The sequence below is a fragment of the Mastigoproctus giganteus genome, chromosome 2 (assembly GCF_048544385.1).
Source record: "Mastigoproctus giganteus isolate SK-2022 chromosome 2, ASM4854438v1, whole genome shotgun sequence".
Lineage (NCBI taxonomy): Eukaryota > Metazoa > Arthropoda > Arachnida > Uropygi > Thelyphonidae > Mastigoproctus > Mastigoproctus giganteus.
In genome coordinates, this window is record NC_143576.1 from 211,243,586 (window position 1) to 211,262,991 (window position 19,406).

Sequence of the window (19,406 nt, forward strand, 5' to 3'; positions counted from 1 at the left end):
TTCCCTTTTACTTCCGACCCACACACACACACACACTCTCTCTCTCTCTCTCAGGATAACTCAGAATGTTTTTTTTTTTTTTTTTTGGCTGGTGCAACAAAAGCCTCAAGGCTTCCTTGCACCATATGGCTAATTATAATAATAATAAAAAAATAATATAAGAGCAAACAAATCATGAAGCTAAGTACAATCCTCTGACATTATCACATCTAACTCCACTGACCATATATTGGAGGATATATAAAAAATTTATCCTCCAGAGGAAGTGATGAATTATATAAATTATCATTCACTCATCCTCTTTTGCCATTGACAGGTTGAATCCCTCAATGGTTTCAACCTGTCAATGTTTCTCAACAGCCTCCATCTCCTTCTGCCCTTTGTTGCCAGCCTCAGTTCATCATACGTCCAGAATCCTGACTTCTTGATAATAGCAATCTACCTAGTTTTATTTTCTGTCAACTATCGCATTCTTAGAAGCCTTCCCGGATTCATGCATTCCACAAGCCTGTAACATTGTACCTGTCTTTATGCGATTATGTCTGCCACTGTCTCTCTAAATGTTAAGTTCCCATCTGAATTCTTCATTTGTTTTTCTCTCTGTCCATCGTGTCTGGTTTATTTTCCTTTGACATTTTGTCTCAAAGTCCATTAATTACTTAATGGACTTTGAGACAAAGTCCTGAGCTGGATATCATCCAGATATCATACTAATTCAGGAATTTTTTTTTTTTGGCTGGTGCAGTATAACATTAGCATTGGAAGAAGCATACGATGCAAGAAAATAAGCTTATGCAGCATCAACCAAAAAAAAAAAAAAAGCCTCCAATTTCACCACTCCATTCGTTCCAAATGCCTGTCCAGCTCAGCCTTAAATTTATTTAAGCTATCAACTTCCACAACAAAAGATGGAAGCCTGTTCCACCAATCAACTACCCGCTGGCTAAAGGCAAACTTTTGCACATCTATCCTACAACTGTCTTTCCTCAATTTGAATTTATGCCCTCTCAGGTGATTATTCTGAGCAGGAGGAAAAATCCCATCACCATTCAGCTTTCTCAACCCATTCAAGGCCTTATACACCTCAATCAGATCACCTCACAGGTGCATACTCTCCAGGTGCTGCAATTTGCAGAAATTAAGCCTTTCTTCATAAGAGCACCCCTTTGTTCCCCTCACCAATCTTGTTGCCGTTCTTTGCACTCGTTCCAGCAACTCTACATCCTTTCTAAAATGAGGCCCCCAGACCTGTACACAGTACTCTAGGTGTGGTGACCTGACCATTGCCTTGTATAACGGGATAATTACATCCCTGTACCTTCTAGCAAAATTCCTAAATATCATTAACAAGACTCCATGACTAGCCCTGGCAGCACATCTGCACTTCTCAGCAAACTTCATATTTGACTCCACAATTACCCCCAGGTCTTTTTCACTTTCCACTTCCCTGAGTGTAGTACCACACAGTTGGTATATTTCTCTTCGGTTATTGCTACCTATATGCAGTACTTTGCATTTGTCAATGTTAAACTTCAGTTGCCGCTTCTCAGCCCATTTGACAAACTTATCTAGATCCAGTTACAATAGCATACTGTCTTTACTGTCATTAACAACCCTGCCAACCTTTGTATCATCTGCAAACTTGGACATTAAACCTGATACACCTTCATCAACATCATTGATAAATATACAAAACAACAATGGGTCCAACACCGAACCCTGGGGAACTCCACTAATAACATTTGTCCACGAAGAGCAGTGTCTGACAACAGAGACAACAGAGATTGCCACAGTATCAAAAGCTTCCTGAAATCCAAGTATATGATATCAAAATTAGTTTTGCCATTCAGTTCCTTTGTGACCACATCATAGTATCCAATCAAATTGGTCAGACAAGACTTCCCTTTGATAAACCCATTCTGTGTCTTAACTATTACTGCAGTCTTATCTAGATGATCCTGCAATGCTTCTTTAACCAGTGATTCCATTATTTTCCCTGGAACACAAGTTAAACTAACAGGTCTATAAGTTATTTGTATTACATTTTAAACCCCCTTTGTGAATTGGTGATACATTTGCACAACTCCAGTCCATGGAAACCTCCCTGGGTCCAAGGAAGCTCTCATATTTATGGCTAAGCTTTAGCATTAGTAGAGCATATGATGCAAGAAAGCAAGCTTATGCAGCATCAGCCAAAAAAAAACCCACTTCCATTTCACCCCTCCGTTCGTTCGAAATACCTGTCCAGCTGAGCCTTAAATTTATTTAGGCTATCAACTTCCACAACAAGGGATGGAAGTCTGTTCCACCAACCAACTACCAGCTGGCTAAAGGCAAATTTCCGCACATCTATCCTACATCTGTCTTTCCTCAATCTGAATTTATGCCCTCTCAGGTGATTATTCTGAGCAAGAGGAAGAATCCTATCGGCACTGAGCATGCTCAAACCATTCAAGGCTTTATACACCTCTATCAGATCACCTCGCCGGTGCCTAGTCTCCTGACACGGTAATTTGCAAAACTTAAGCCTCTCTTCGTAAGAGCAACCCTTTGTTCCATTCACTAATCTTGTTGCCCTTCTCTGTACTCGTTCCAGCAGCTCTACATCCTTCTTGAAATGAGGCCTCCAGACCTGTATACAGTATTCAAGGTGTGGCCTAACCATTGCCTTATACAAGGGAATAATCACCTCCTTATCCCTGCTAGAAAAATTCCTGTATATCATTGACAAGACACCATGAGCTACTCTTACAGCCCGTCTGCACTGCTCAGAGAACTTCATATCTGCCTGCACAATTGCCCCCAGGTCCTTTTCATTCTCTACCACTGTCAGTGTAGTACCACAGAGTTGATACATTGCTGTTTCCCATATGTAGTACTTTACATTTGTCAATGTTAAACTTCATTTGCCACCTCTCAGCCCATCTGTTCAATCTTTCCAGAACCTCTTGCAGCAGCATAGCTCCAGTAGTGTCCTTAACAACCCTGCCAATCTTTGTATTCTCTGCAAACTTGGACATTAAGCTTGATATACCATCATCAATATCATTTATAAATACAGAAAACAATAATGGACCCAACACTGAACCCTGAGGGGCTTCACTATTAACATTAGTCCACGATGAGCAGTGTCCATTGATTACCACTCTATGCCTTCTCCCCCTCAACCATCCCTTTATCCATAGCAGCAATTTGCCACAATGCTCCAATTTGTGCAGCAGTCTTCCATGTGCAACAGTATCAAAAGCCTTTCTAAGATCCAAATATATAATATCAAATTTATTCCCTGCATCCAGTTCTTTTGTGACTACATCATAGTATCCAATCAAATTGGTCACGCAAGACTTTCCCTTAACAAAACCATGCTATGTCCGAGCTATAACTGAAGTCTTGTCTAGATGATCCTGCAGTGCTTCTTTAACCAGTGCCTCCATTCATTTTCCTGAAACAGAAGTTAAACTCACAGGTCTATAATTACTTGTGTCAGCCTTTGTCCTCCTTTGTGAATTGGGGTCGCATTTGCACATCTCCAGTCTATGGGTACCTGCCCTGAGTCCAAAGAAGCTTTCATAATTATGGCTAAAGGTTTGCTTACTTCCTTTAATATAACTGGATAGATCCCATCCACCCCAGGTGCTTTTTTTTATGTTTATCCTCAACAATTTCTCCTACAGTTTCCTCTCAGTTTTTACAAAATCATCTAGCTCACTGCCAGAGTTTACTTCACCTCTGGCATTCCCCTTCCTGAATAACTCCTCATGTGTGAATGTAGATGCAAAATACTCGTTCAGTTTGTTAGCCACCTGAGCAGGATCCTCAACTGTTGAACCATCAATATCCAGTGGACCAATCTGATTCATCCCTTTCCTTCTAGAGTTTACATAGGTAAAGAACACTTTCTTTTTTTTTTTTTTTTTTTTTTTTTTGATTCCTTCGCCAAGGATTTCTCATAATCTGCCTTTGCCTGCCTAATCTCCTTTGTGACTTGGTTACACACCAGCTTATATCTATCATAGACTTCCATGTCACCCATTAATTTATATGTATCCCATGCATTTTTCTTCTCTCCCATTTGTCTCATTAGTTCATCTGACATCCATTTAGGCCTAAACTTTGAATAATATTTCTTAGTTGGTATGTAAAGCCTAGTAGCTTCCAAGATAAGTTCTTTGAATGCTTCCCATTTTGAATTTGCTGTTGGTAACATCATCAGTTGGTCCCACTGTATAGAATTTAAATACTGTCTCAGACCATCATCTTTACGAAAGCAAAAAACCCTTCCCTCTACCTCTGATGGTAGTTACTTCTTTGAGTAAATCCCACTTCAGCATACTATGATCACTGCCACCTAGTGGTTCCTTTATCTGCAGATTCTTAATGCATGAAGAGGGAGTCCTACTGATAACCAGATCAAGACTTATTACTCCCTCTAGTTGACACCCAAACATGCTGATGTAGAAAACAATAATCCAATAAATCCACTAAAGCCTTGCTAGTGAGTGACCAACCCACAAATTCCAGTCAATATCTGAGAAATTAAAATCCCCCATTATAAGACTCTCGGATTTACTGGCCCACTATTTCCCTGTATTTTCTTATTATACTGATCAGAGTCATTAGGCCTATAGCACACTCCTACTCTCAATTTTGACCTCCCAATGCTTATGTCACACCAAACTGACTGTCCAGCGATGTCGACTGGCTTCACTTCCTTGGATTTTATGTGTTTCTTAACTAACAGCATAACCCCTCCTCCCTTCCTATCCTGTCTATCCTTTCTGTATACATTGTACTCCCCAAACTCCAGTTCTGCATTCCTTATATCTGTGTGACACCACATCTCTGATATCCCAACAATATCTGCCTTTGATGTTTTGAGCAATACCTCAAATTCATCAAATTTATTTACCAAACTCCTAGCATTGGTGTACACGCAAGTATACATGCACCTGTTCCTAATCTTAGCTACCCTAAAACAACCCATGTGTTTAGTTGTACCACAATGACTCCTAGCAGTTTCTGAAATATCCTGTATTTTGTTTTCCAGGCTGCTGTTCATTCCAATAGAAGCAGTGCAAGAATCACTTTCACCTCTGCCAGTGGCTACTGTTAATCTATTAGTCATTGTATCCCCCCCAAGCTAGCAGTTTTCCGACCCACCTAACACTGCCTCGATAGCATCAGCAAATATTCTTGCACCCTTTCTACATAAGTGTATCCCATTCCTGTAGAAGCAGTCTCTCCTGTTAACAAGGGTTTGCTAAGGGTTTGCTTACTTCCTTTCATAAAACTGGATAGATCCCATCCACCCCAGGTGCCTTTTTTTTATGTTTATCTTCAACAATTTCTCCTCCATTTTGCTCTCAGTTATTACAAAATCACTTAGCTCCCTGTTAGAGTTTGATAAACCTCTGGCACTCTCCTCGATGAATAACTCCTCATGTATGAATGAAGATACAAAATACTCATTCAGTTTATCAGCTACCTGAGCATGATCATCAATAGTCAACACCATCTATGTTAAGTGGTCCAATCTGATTCATCCCTTTCCTTCTAGAGTTTACATAAGTAAAGAACTCTTTGCATCCTTTGGCAAGGATTTCTTGTAATCTGCCTTTGCCTGTCTAACCTTCTATGTGACTTGATTACAGACTAGTTTATATCTACCATAAGCTTCTGTGTCACCTGATACTTTATATGCATCCCAAACATTTTTCTTCTCTGCCACGAGCCTCATTAGTTCATCTGACATCCATTTAGGCCTAAACCTTGAACAGTATTTCTTAGTTGGAATGAAAAGCCTAATAGCCTCCAAAATTAAGTCCTTGAAGGGTTCCCATTTAGAATTCAAAATTGGTAACATCATCCGTTGACCCCACTGTACAGAATTTAAAACCTGTCTGAGACCCCTGTAGTCACTTTTATGAAAGCAATAGCCCTTCCCTTTATTATTATTATTATTAGCCATATGGTGCAAGGAAGCTTGAGGCTTATGCTGCACCAGGCAAAAAAAATAAATAAATAAATAATAAAAATAAAAATTCTGAATTACCCAGAGAGAGAGAGAGAGAGAAAGGTAGAAGGGAATCAACAAGAAAGAGAAGAATGATGATATCCAGCTCAGGACCCTGGGTGTGCCAAACCCATACTCACCAGATGTGAGCCCCCGGGGGTATAGCCTTGATGGTAGTTACATCTTTAAGTAATTCCCACATCAGTACATTGTGATCACTGTCACCCAGTGGTTTCTTTACCTGCAAATTCTTAATGCCTGAATAATCACTGCTGATAATCAGTTCAAGAGTATTACTCCCTCTGGTTGCCTCTCGAACATGTTGCTGTAGAAAACAGTCATCCAATAAATCCACAAAAGTTTTGCTAATGTGCGAGTGACCAAACCACAATTATAAGACATTCTGATTTACTGGCCCACTCTATTTCTCTGCACAATTACCCATTATACTCATCAGATTCATTAGGCCTAAAACACACACCTACTCTCATTTTTCCTTTCCCAGTGCTTATGACACACCAAATAGACTCAACATTGCATTGTCCACCAACATCAATTGGATGCACTTCCTTAGATTTTATATGTTTCTTAACTAACAGCATAACCCCTCCTCCCTTCGTGTCCTGTTTATCCTTTCTGTTCTCCCCAAATTCCAATTCTGCTCTGCTTATGTCTGTGTGATAGCATGTCTCTGGTATCCCAACAATATCTGCCTTGGATGTCTTGACTAGCACTTCAAGCTCATCAAATTTATTAACTATACTCCTATCACTGGTGTACATGCATCTGTTTCTACTTTTAGTGGGCTCTTGCACACCCAGGGTCCTGAGCTGGATATCATCATTCTTCTCTTTCTCGGTGATTCCCTTCTACTTCAGTCTCTCTCTCTCTCACTTACTCAAGGCAACTCAGGAATTTTTTTTTTGCCGGTGCAGCATAAGAAAAGTGAGGGTGACATTGGTCAGCCTTGCACAACACTCTTTAATTCTAGTTTTGTCTATTGCTATATTCCTTTTTCACTATTGCTATAGTATCTTTATAATAATGGTTCAGAAAAAAAAGAAATCATTATTCATTTCTTTTTTTATGACTTTTAGGATATCCACCAGTTTTCCTTTACTTATTGAGTCAAAAGATTGTTTAAAACCAATAAAGCAACAGAATAAATCTTTATCTTTTTTGTATATAAATAAAATACTATATTACAATACTATAGATAGTTCTCCTATCTATAGTATTGTAATTATTTGGTGAATAGTGATCTGTTTTTCCTGAATCCTGCTTGTTCCTCCTCTAAAATTCTTTGTAAATCGATCTTATTCTGTTTTGGGGGATGCACATAAAGATTTTATCTATATAATATCGGGGTAGATACACCATAGTTTACCCATAAATTTGAACTACGTATGTAGTGTAAAGGCATCATTTTAATTGTATCTCATATTGTGGGTGTCTTCACAATGAGATAGCTGGTATTGCACTACTTCAAATAAATAACGTTTCTCTAGTAGAGAAGACTTCTGTTATTTATTTTACTCTTCACAACTTCAATAGCATGTTGCATAACCAGAGTACCTGTCCACCCGCTGATGATAAAGCCCACTAGCTTCGAAATGATCGTCTGGGTGGTGGTGGTATCCACTGAAAATAAATAACAGTAGTCTTCTCTACTAGAGAAGCATTAATTATATGAAGTAGTGCAATACAAGCTATCTTGTTGTGAAAGCACTCACAATATGAGATACAATTAAAATGATGCCTTTACACTACATACATAGTTAAAATTTATGGGTAAACTATGGTGTATCTACACCAATATTATATAGTTAATTACCTAAACCCATAAGAAATTATGCCTTTTGCATTTCATCTTCTAATAAAGATTTTATATACATGATTGAGGAGGTTTATTGGTCTATAATTTTTGCATATTGGGATTATACTGCCAGTTCACCAGTCCTCTGGAACCTCAATCATCTTGATATAACATAAATTATAGCAATTTTATATCAATAACCTTTGGCTTCAAAAGTTATGGTGTAAAGTGAAGCACCATGGAGAATAAGGCAAAAAAATTAGTTTAGGCAGATTTCAATCAGAGATCGAAATCTAGATTACTTTATAAAATGCACGGCTTCAATCAACAAACAAAGACCATAGCAAGAATTTTAATTACCTAGATGCAAACAAGAAAATGCTATCCATCACTACAAGAAAAGCTCACAGCAATACTGCCAAACAAGAAAATGCTATCCTTCACTACAAGAAAAAGCTCACACTAATACTGCCATTTTTCTGCTGCTAAGAACTAGCACCTGCATTTTTTTTTTTTTTCCTGGCCTAGTGCTCAAGTGCTGCTGCCATCTTCAGAGACTTTTCCTGAGTATATCTCTTAACACTATTGAAATTACTACTCAACAAAATGTGTCAGACCATCTACGTTTTTCACTCAGAGTTAGTTGGTCTCAGGCTGCAGCAGTTAAATGTTCCCGTTGCAGACAAATGAGTTGGTCTACACATCACATGTGTATTTCACAACTGTATTATTTTCATCAAAATAGTTTATTACTTATTAGATACAAATTTTGTTTCTTAATAAACCATCACCAAAAGTAGTAGTAGTAGTTACATGTGATGCAAGAAAGCAAGCGTATGAGTTTATGCAGCATCAGCCAAAAAAAAAAAAAAATTACAAAACAATCCCCTCTAAATATTTGTCCAGTTCCTCCTTAAATTTATTTAACTATTTATTTAAGTAAGCAAAGAACCCTAACGACTGACACTCTTCCCATTATACACTGTAATGTTTTTTGGTCCTCTATTTCTTCTGAATAACCAAAAATAGATTGTTCCTATTTCACAATGCCTGGTGAGAACAGTACTATGAATACAGTTTGCCACTGTACATTTCCTCCAGTATGTTAATTTGTGAAACCCTCAAAGCATAACCTGGGTAGTTACAACTCACCATATATCAATGCATGCAAATAACTATGGAAACTAAGCATATTACAATTGGTAAAGAGGTAGTAAACTGTATTACAGATTTTGGTTACAAATGTAAGCAACTAAAAATGCTGCTATAAGTAGGATTAACAATAAATGAATTAAAATTCTTTAATATACCTCTGAATTGTTTGAATGTGAAAGATATTTTCTCTATAAAAAATGATAAACACTACACAATCGAATTTAAATTATAGGTTGCAGATATTGAATAGAGTTTCAATTTGGTTCCATTATTATTATTAGCCATATGGTGCAAGGAAGCCTGAAGCTTATGCTGCACCAGCCAAAAAAAATTCCGAATTACCCTAAGAGAGGGAGAGGAATCACCAAGAAAGAGAAGAATGATGATATCCAGCTCAGGACACTGGGTGTGCCAAGCCCATACTCACAAGATGTGAGTATAGGCTTGGCACCCCCCCCCCTTTTGGCGATGGTTTCCTGTGTTATCTGGTATTTTTATGGAATCCATCCAACATAGCTATCTACTCTGGAGTAGTAATTAAGGAATGCGCAAAATCGATAGTTGCGTATAAATGAGGTTTGAAGTTGTGCATATGGGAAACCGATAGCACCGGTTTTACTCAGATCTGGCAACCCTATCCTACCTTTCCGCCCTTCAACGATGCCTAATAGATAACTCTGGGTATGCATGATTCTATTTTCTGATTTTATTGAAATTTAGCATCGCTCAGCAACTATTTCTAAAAAAAAAAAAGCCAAATATAAAACTTCGTGACTATCCATTCATTGGAGTCTAGTTACAAGTGAACGGGCAGACGGATATACAAAAGCACCTCAAAATAATCTTCTGTACAGCAGTTTTAGCCACTTGTCTGGGAAGGTGTGTAAATAAAACTCAGCTTTAGGCCTGGGCACAGAATATCTTATTATTCTTGTGAATTTGATTTTGAATCTCTCTTCTTACCACATGTGCTTCTTACTTAAACAAATTACATCACTGAATAAAGCTCTCATTGGTCTATATTTTTTAGCAATTGACCAACGAAAGCTTTCACTGGTTAGCTCTTTCTCTTGAAAAGGTGAAGTCTCAGCATTTCTCTCTTCGTCCATTCTTTATCAGGCATTTATTTATTATTATTTTTTATTTTTATTATTAGCATTAGTAGAGGCATTTGATGCAAGAAAGCAAGCTTATGCAGCATCAGCCAAAAAAAAAAAAAAAAAAACCCACTTCACCCCTCTGTTCGTTCAAAATACCTGTCCAGCTGAGCCTTAAACTTATTTAGGCTATCAATCTCCACCACAAGGGATGGAAGTCTGTTCCACCAACCAACCACCCGCTGGCTAAAGGCAAATTTCCGCACGTCTATCCTACATCTGTCTTTCCTCAATTTGAATTTATGCCCTCTCAGGTGATTTTTCTGAGCTAGAGGAAGAATCCCATCAGCATTGAGCATGCGTAAACCATTCAAGGCTTTATACACCTCTATCAGATCACCTCGCTGGTGCCTATTATTATTATTAGCCATATGGTCCAAGGAAGCCTGAGGCTTATGCACCAGCCAAGAAAAAAAAAAAAAAAAATTCCCGGATTACCCTGAGAGAGAGAGAGAGAGAGAGAGAAAGTCCGAAGTAGAAAGGAATCACCAAGAAACAGAAGAATGATGATAACCAGCTCGGAACCTTGGGTGTGCCAAGCCCATACTCACCAGATGTGAGCCCTATTCTTGATTAGGATCTTCATTTTATTCAATTTACACAACCTCAAAATTTTTTTGCAGTTTGTCACAGCTTCTGCCGGTCAAGGAGATGTGTCTCAACGTGGTTCTGGAGTTTTCACTTCTGAAAAATTTTCTTTCCATTTCACTTTCGTTTTTCATTTCTGTAAACCCTAAACCCAAAAAGAAATATACCGTTTCACTGGTTTTTGACGTTTTTCTTCCTTTCTGTTATTCTTTTCAATATGGCCGGACGTCATTTTACAACTTTAAAATTTTTTCAGTTATATTACATTTCAGTTAAAATATTTCGGATGAGAAAGGATGGTTGCAGGTTAGATGTACGGCGGTTTGCCTTCAGCCAGTAGGTGATTGATCGTTGGAATCACAGAATAATAAGATATTTATTTATTTTTTCTATGAAAACCCCAAAACGAGAGATATTAGAACATATAGTACTTAGTACCGTGCATGGGTTGGAGGTAGTATGCAGCATCAGCCAAAAAAAAAATTACAAAACAATCCGCTCTAAATATTTGTCCAGTTCCTCCTTAAATTTATTTAACCTATCAACTTCCACAACGACAGATCGAAGTTTGTTCCAGCAATTAACCACCCGCTGGCTAAAGGCACATTTCCGCACATCTATTCTACTCTCTCTCTCTCTCTCTCTCTCAGGGTTACTCGGGAACTTTTTTTTTTTCCTGGTGCAGCATAAGCCTCAGGCTTCCTTGCATCATATGAATATTAATAATAATAATAATAATAATAATAACATCAGTCCTTCTTCAATTTCAATTTATGCTCCCTTAGGTTCGTAATCTGAACAAGTGGAAGAGTCCCATCAGAACTCAGCGTGCTAAACCCATTCAAGGCCTTATACACCTCAATCAGATCACCTCGCAGGTGCCTAGTCTCCAGCTGCTGCAATTTGCAGAACTTAAGCCTCTCCTGGTAAGAGGATCCCTTCATTCCCCTCACCAATCTTGTCGTCCTTCTCTGTACACGCTCAAGCAAATCTACATCCTTCCTAAAATGAGGCCTCCAGACCTGCACGCAGTACTCAAGGCATGGCCTGACAATTTTCCCTGCTAACAAAATTAGCTGAGAAATATTAGTTGAGAAAATTAGCCTGATATATACAGGAATTTTGCTAATATTCTCAATCTAATAAGTTGAGAAGATTAGCAGAAGATTCTTCTTTCGTCTTCACAACCTAATATGTTGAGAAGATGTTTCACGTTACACTTGAACTTCCGTGGACTGTAATTTTAAGGAAATACTTATAATTAGCCATATGGTGCAAGGAAGCCTGAAGCTTATGCTGCACCAGCAAAAAAAATTCCCGAGTTATTCTGAGAGTTGGACAGTAAATGGATGTTGGCTGATGGCAGCACGCGTTCGGACTGTTTTGAAAGAAAGAGCGGGAATTAAAGAAGCCAATTCAGAAGAACAATACCCATGGAAGTATCTGTAGAAAAGGCGTGCAGCAGAAACAGTACATCTATGAGACAGAGAGTGGAGAGGCTCTGTTAGAGATAAGTCATTAATTAACTTCATTGCCCTCTTCTGAATGAAATCTAGAAGATTCAGACAGGTTTTGGGGGCACAGCCCCAGATGCGGGAACAATATTCCATGATAGGGCGGATTTCCGATTTGTACAGAGTCAACAGCTATTTGGAAGAAAAGTAACGCCGAGAGCGAAAGAGAAAAACAAGGTATTAGATGCAGAGGAAGCAATATTTGTAATGTGTTTGTGCCGAGAGAGCTTAGAATAATCCCCAAAACAAATATATCATATTGCCTAGAAATCGGAGTTTCACCAAAGATAAGCTTAGGAGCAGAAGAATCCTTTTTGCGCGATATAAAACAAGACTGAGTTTTAGAAGAATTGACATCAACTAAGTTGTCTTTGCCCCACTGAAGAATTACCTGCAGATCGGCATTTAGAGCATTGATAGCAGATATTCAAGAAGTTGAAGCTGATTGAGAATGGCGAGGTTTCTCAAACTGGAGAGTGAAATGTAATGTGCTATCATTAGCAAAACTATGAATAGGATTTCCAGTCAATGCAAGAAGGTGACTAATATACAAGAGGAAAAGAGTGAGCGAAAGAACTGAACCTTGGGGGAAACCAGCATTAGTGGAGAAGTTAGAAGACAAAGAGCCATCTACCCTCACCCTCAGTGAGCAGCCAGACAGAAAACTGGATAACCAATTATAAAAAACTGTGGACAAACCATAAGATGGAAGCTTGTTTAGAAGACCTTTATGCCAAAAACGATCGAAAGTTTTTGAGATGTCAAGAACAACTGCTTGTGTTTCACCGAACCTTTCCATTGAATTTGTCCATAAATGGGTAACATAAGCCATAATATCACCAGTCGATCGACAGTGAAGAATCCATACTGACGATCATTGATCAAACTGAAGGTTTCTAGATAGTTTAAGAGTTTATTATTATTATTAGCCATATGGTGCAAGGAAGCCTGAGGCTTATTCTGCAACAGCCAAAATAATTTTTTTACCCAGACAGAGAGAGAGAGAGAGAGAGAGAGAGAAGGGAATCATCAATAAAGAGAAGAATGATGATATCCAGCTCAGGACCCTGGGTATGCCAAGCCCATACTCACCAGATGTGAGCCCCTGGTTGGCGGTTAATTGATTTCTCCATTATTTTAGAAAGAGTAGAAATAATTGCAATGGAACGATAATTGGATGGGAGGGATTTGTCACTCTTTTTAGGAACTGGCTGAATATGAGAAAATTTTCCAAGCAGCAGGAAAAACATCATTGGAATAACAAAGTGAAAAAAGGCGACAAAGAACAAGAGTAAGTTCAGGAGCGCAGGTTTTGAGAACAAGCGGAAAAATACGATTAGGATCTGGAGCTTTCTTAGCAACAAGATTCGTAAAAATCCTTCTGATATCCTTTTGACGGAAGACCACAGGAGGCATTGAATGGAGTGTTGGGATCATTAATACATCATTTGGAAGAAAAATGGGATGATAGCAGGTCAGCTTTATCCTTGGCTCAAGTGACAACAGACATATCTGGTTTTGACAGAGGTGAGAGCAGAGATGGGCAACAGTTGCGGCCAATAGCTTTGGCAAGAAACCAGAATGTATTCCACAGGGGTTCTTCTGCTGAACATCATTCATCAAATGGAGATTAAGGCAATCAACGTTTACTACTATTCAATATTCAATGTGTACAATAGAATTTCCGGGCAAGTTCATACGGGTATTGATGTTCCAGAAAACGCCGGTGTTTTATGTGATCAACTAGTGGTTTATAGATTAGAACAACAATCTCGTGTTCTCAAGGTCTATTTTGAATCGCGGAGAATAGACTCGCAACATCAAAATCGTCGTTGTATTTATTCATTCTGAAATCTTACTATTAGTTATACCTCAAAATGCCGCAAAACGTGATTCTTTTATTATAAAACTCGTGCTGTGCATAACGTGTAGCAAGAGAATGGCTAAGAGGCAAGGATGATTAAACAAAACATAGTTTATTAATTATAGCATACAAACAGATGTAAAATAAAGTGGTTGTATTCGTCATATAATAATATAAGAACTCCTATCTCTTATCAATGGATAAACGATATATTATAGGGATAATGATACATGTGTACCAGCTTGACTGAGTTCTTCATGTAATCTTCTATTGGCACTGCTGTCCGTACTCTCTGAAGCCAAATATCATCCTGCAGTTCGAGTCCAATCTGATTCATCCCCTTCCTTCTAGAGTTTACATAAGTAAAGAACTCTTTGCTGTTTTTCTTTGCATCCCTTGCCAAGGATTTCTCGTAATCTGCCTTCGCCTGCCTAACCTCCTTTGTAACTTGGTTGCATATCAACTTGTATCTATCATAGGCTTCTGTGTCATGTGTTAATTTGTATGTATCCCATGCATTTTTCTTCTCTGCCATATGCCTCATTAGTTCATCTGACATCCATTTAGGCGTAAACCTTGAACAATATTTCTTAGTTGGTATGTAAAGCCTAGTAGCTTCCAAGATAAGTTCTTTGAATGCTTCCCATTTTGAATTTGCTGTTGGTAACATCATCAGTTGGTCCCACTGTATAGAATTTAAATACTGTCTCAGTCCATCGTAGTCGCCTTTACGGAAGCAATAACCCTTCCCTTTACCCCTAATGGTAGTTACCATCTTTGAGTAAATCCCACTTCAGCACACTGTGATCACTGCCACCTAGTGGTTCCTTTATCTGCAGATTCTTACTGCATGAAGAATCACTACTGATAATCAAATCAAGAGTATTACTCCCTGTAGTTGGTTCCCGAACATGCTGATGTAGAAAACAATCATCCAATAAATCCACAAAAGCCTTGCTAGTGTGTGAGTGACCAACCCACAAATTCCAGTCAATATCTGGGAAATTAAATTCCCCCATCATAAGACTCTCTGATTTACTGGCCCACTCTATTACCCTATACAATTTCTTATTATACTCATCAGTGTCATTAGGCCTATAGCACACTCCAACTCTCAATTTTGATCTCCCAATGCTTATGTCACACCAAACTGACTCGACACTGCACTGTCCAGCGATGTCGAATGGCTTCACTTCCTTGGATTTTATGTGTTTCTTAACTAATAGCATAACCCCTCCTCCCTTCCTATCCTGTCTATCCTTTCTGTAGACGTTGTACTCCCCAAATTCCAGTTCTGCATTTCCTTATATCTGTGTGACACCATGTCTCTGATATCCCAACAATATCCGCCTTTGATGCTTTGAGCAATACCTCAAATTCATCAAATTTATTTACCAAACTCCTATCATTGGTGCACACGCAAGTATACATGCACCTGTTTCTATTCTTAGCTATCCTAACACAACCCATGTGTTTACTTGTCCCGCAATGACTCCCAGCACTCTCTGAAATATCCTGCATCTTGTTTTTCAGGCTTCTGCTCATTCCAATAAAAGCAGTGCAAGAATCACTTTCACCTCTGCCAGTGGCTACTCTTAATCTATTAGTCTTTATATCCCCCCAAGCTAGCAGTTTTTCGACACACCTAACACTGCCTCGATAGCATCAGCAAATATTCTTGACCCTTTCTATTTAAGTGTATCCCATCCCTGTAGAAGTAGTGTCTCCTCTTAACAAGTACAGTCCAGGCTGAAAAAGATTCTACCCCTGAGCCTTGCACAATCTTTCCAGGGCCGAATTGATCGACAAGGCTCTCATAATATACCCCCATCTATCGTGTTCTCCCTTTATCTTTCTCCGTTCTTTCTTTTTCCTCCTCCCTTTTTCTTCTTTGTCCGTCCAGTGTCCCTCCGTTCGTTCTGCATCTGTCTGTCACCGTCCGCTTTGTCTCAGCTCTTCTTGGCTGCCTCCCTGCTTCTTTGTCTCCGATCTGGATATATATATGTCCCCCTTTTAGAGTTTCCAATGCTTCTATTGGTCAAAAGGCTGATTTCGTGCGGAAACGAAAATCCCAGGGACTCTTATTTTTTTGGAGACCTGACACAGTAAAAATGGAATTTATGAGGAGAAAGTGGAACTTCACATCTTCATGGGGTGGAATTTCCAGACTGCCCAGCGTTATTTACTAGATCTAAAGTCCGTTCGTCCTATCCAAGGAATTTCCAGACAACAATCACCCCCATAGTTATAAGGTTCAGATTTCACCCTAAAGTATGTTCCTTAATTGACATTACTCTCTTTTCTCCGATGAAAGTCATATACTTTCTCACCATTTTATAAATATTACATCCACAATGTTCGACCGATACGATCGAGTTCCGATCTCTTGCTGTGAATCAGCCGGACTCATAAAGATGGAATATTGCGACGCGCTTATCATCGCCACGCAACTAGCGCCACCTTTTTTTTAAAATTATAATACCGAACTTCATTGCGTTAGTATTTTAGTAATTTATGTACATGTTTTATTTTGAATTGAATTACGTTAATTAATCTTCTTTTCTAGATACCAATATCAATATCAGAACAGTAACCAATATTAGAAATCATGGGAATATAACTTTGAAATGTTATCATCAGATAAATCTAAGAATGAAACGAAGTTTATTTTTATTACTTGTATTGCAATATATGATTCTATCATTATTCTTATAAAATAAAATTATGAGAAACGTTATATAAGGAAAGTTACATAAGAGAAATTACATTATTTCTTTCGTTTTTGCGCAGTATTTTCGTGTGGACAAACCAACATTGTAACGTTTTCAGTAATTATCTGTAATTATGAACACATTAGCAATTATAGTATTGAGTCATACAATTTCGAAAACTCTTAAACAATGCAAGGTTACCCAAGTAATTATAATTCATTAGCATTCTCTTTAAGAATTGTTCGTTTTTAAGAATTATTCGTCTTCGGGATGCTGAATTAACATAAAATGCACATAAGAATGTTGGTACGGAACAGGAAGGCTGTCGACAAGAAATCGCGCCGCCTACCCCCTATCCGTTGTTGTGCAGGTGTTCTCTCAAGAAGTGGAAGGAGAAATAGTTTTTTATAAACACACTGATTCTAGAAATGCGTAGAACGATGTGAGATAGTCATAAATCACGATAGGAGGGAGTATATGATGAGAGCCTTGTCGATCAATTCGGCCCTGGAAAGATTGTGCAAGGCTCAAGGGGTAGAATTTTTTTCAGCCTGGACTGTACTTGTTAACAGGAGAGATTGCTTCTACAGGGATGGGATACACTTAAATAGAAAGGGTGCAAGAATATTTGCTGATGCTATCGAGGCAGTGTTAGGTGGGTCGGAAAACTGCTAGCTTGGGGGGAGACAAATACCAATAGATTGACAGTAGCCACTGGCAGAGGTGAAAGAGATTCTTGCACTGCTTCTATTAGAATGAGCAGAAGCCTGAAAAACAAGATGCATGGTATTTCAGAGACTGCTGGGAGCCATTGCAGTACAAGTAAACACACGGGTTGTGTTAGGGTAGCTAAGAATAGAAACAGGTGCAGGTATACTTGCGTGTACACCAATGCTAGGAGTTTAGTAAATAAATTTGATGAATTTGAGGTATTGCTCAAAACATCGAAGGCAGATATTGTTGGGATATCAGAGACGTGGTGTCACACAGATATAAGGGATGCGGAACTGCAATTTGGGGAGTACAACGTCTACAGAAAGGATAGACAGGATAGGAAGGGGGGAGGTGTTATGCTATTAGTTAAGAAACACATAAAAACCAAGGAAGTGAAGCCAGTCGACATCGCTGGACAGTGCAGTGTGGAGTCAGTTTGGTGTGACATAAACATTGGGAGATCAAAATTGAGAGTAGGAGTGTGCTATAGGCCTAATGACTCTGATGAGTATAATAAGGAACTATACAGGGAAATAGAGTGGGCCAGTAAATCAGAGTGTCTTATAATGGGAGATTTTAATTTCCCAGATATTGACTGGAATTTGGGGGCTGGATACTCACACACTAGCAGGGCGTTTATGGATTTATTGGATGATTGTTTTCTACATCAGCATGTTCGGGAGGCAACTAGAGGGAGTAATACGCTTGATTTGATTATCAGCAGTGATTCTTCATGCATTAAGAATCTGCAGATAAATGAACCACTAGGTGGCAGTGATCACAGTGTGCTGAAGTGGGATTTACTCAAAGAGGTAACTACCATTAGGGGTAAAGGGAAGGGTTATTGCTTCCGTAAAGGCGACTACGATGGACTGAGACAGTATTTAAATTCTATACAGTGGGACCAACTGATGATGTTACCAACAGCAAATTCAAAATGGGAAGCATTCAAAGAACTTATCTTGGAAGCTACTAGGCTTTACATACCAACTAAGAAATATTGTTCAAGGTTTACGCCTAAATGGATGTCAGATGAACTAATGAGGCATATGGCAGAGAAGAAAAATGCATGGGATACATACAAATTAACACATGACACAGAAGCCTATGATAGATACAAGTTGATATGCAACCAAGTTACAAAGGAGGTTAGGCAGGCGAAGGCAGATTACGAGAAATCCTTGGCAAGGGATGCAAAGAAAAACAGCAAAGAGTTCTTTACTTATGTAAACTCTAGAAGGAAAGGGATGAATCAGATTGGTCCACTTGATATTGATGGGTCAAGTGTTGATGATCCTGTTCAGGTAGCTAACAAACTAAATGAATATTTTGCATCGACATTCACACATGAGGAGTTATTCAGCGAGGGGAATGCCAGAGGTGTATTCAACTCTAGCAGTAAGCTACAGAATCTTGAAATAACTGGGAGTAAAGTGGAGGAGAAACTGTTGAAGATAAACACAAGAAAGGCACCCGGGGTAGATGGGATCTGTCCAGTTATATTAAAGGAGGCAGCAAAGGCAGTAAGCAAACCCCTTAGCCATAATTATGAGAGCTTCCTTGGACTCAGGGGAGGTACCCATAGACTGGAAATGTGCAAATGTGACCCCAATTCACAAAGGAGGATCAAAGGCTGACACAAGTAATTATAGACCTGTGAGCTTAACTTCTGTTCCAGGAAAATTAATGGAGGCACTGATTAAAGAAGCACTGCAGGATCATTTAGACAAGACTTCAGTTATAGCTCAGACACAGCATGGTTTTGTTAAGGGGAAGTCTTGCCTGACCAACTTGATTGGATACTATGATGCAGTCACAAAAGAACTGGATGCAGGGAATAACTTTGATATTATATACTTGGATCTTAGAAAGGC

At 38.7% G+C, this 19,406-nt stretch overlaps 1 protein-coding gene across 1 annotated transcript in view; it reads right to left on the minus strand.

Annotated features, from left to right (window-relative positions):
• Positions 1-10,077, minus strand: part of LOC150090034 (queuosine 5'-phosphate N-glycosylase/hydrolase) — an 80,845-nt gene extending 70,768 nt beyond the window's left edge. The window contains exon 1 of the mRNA XM_090368946.1: positions 9,817-10,077. The gene's annotated coding sequence lies outside the window, so the exon portion shown is untranslated. The remainder of the gene's footprint in view (positions 1-9,816) is intronic.
• Positions 10,078-19,406: the final 9,329 nt, after the last annotated feature.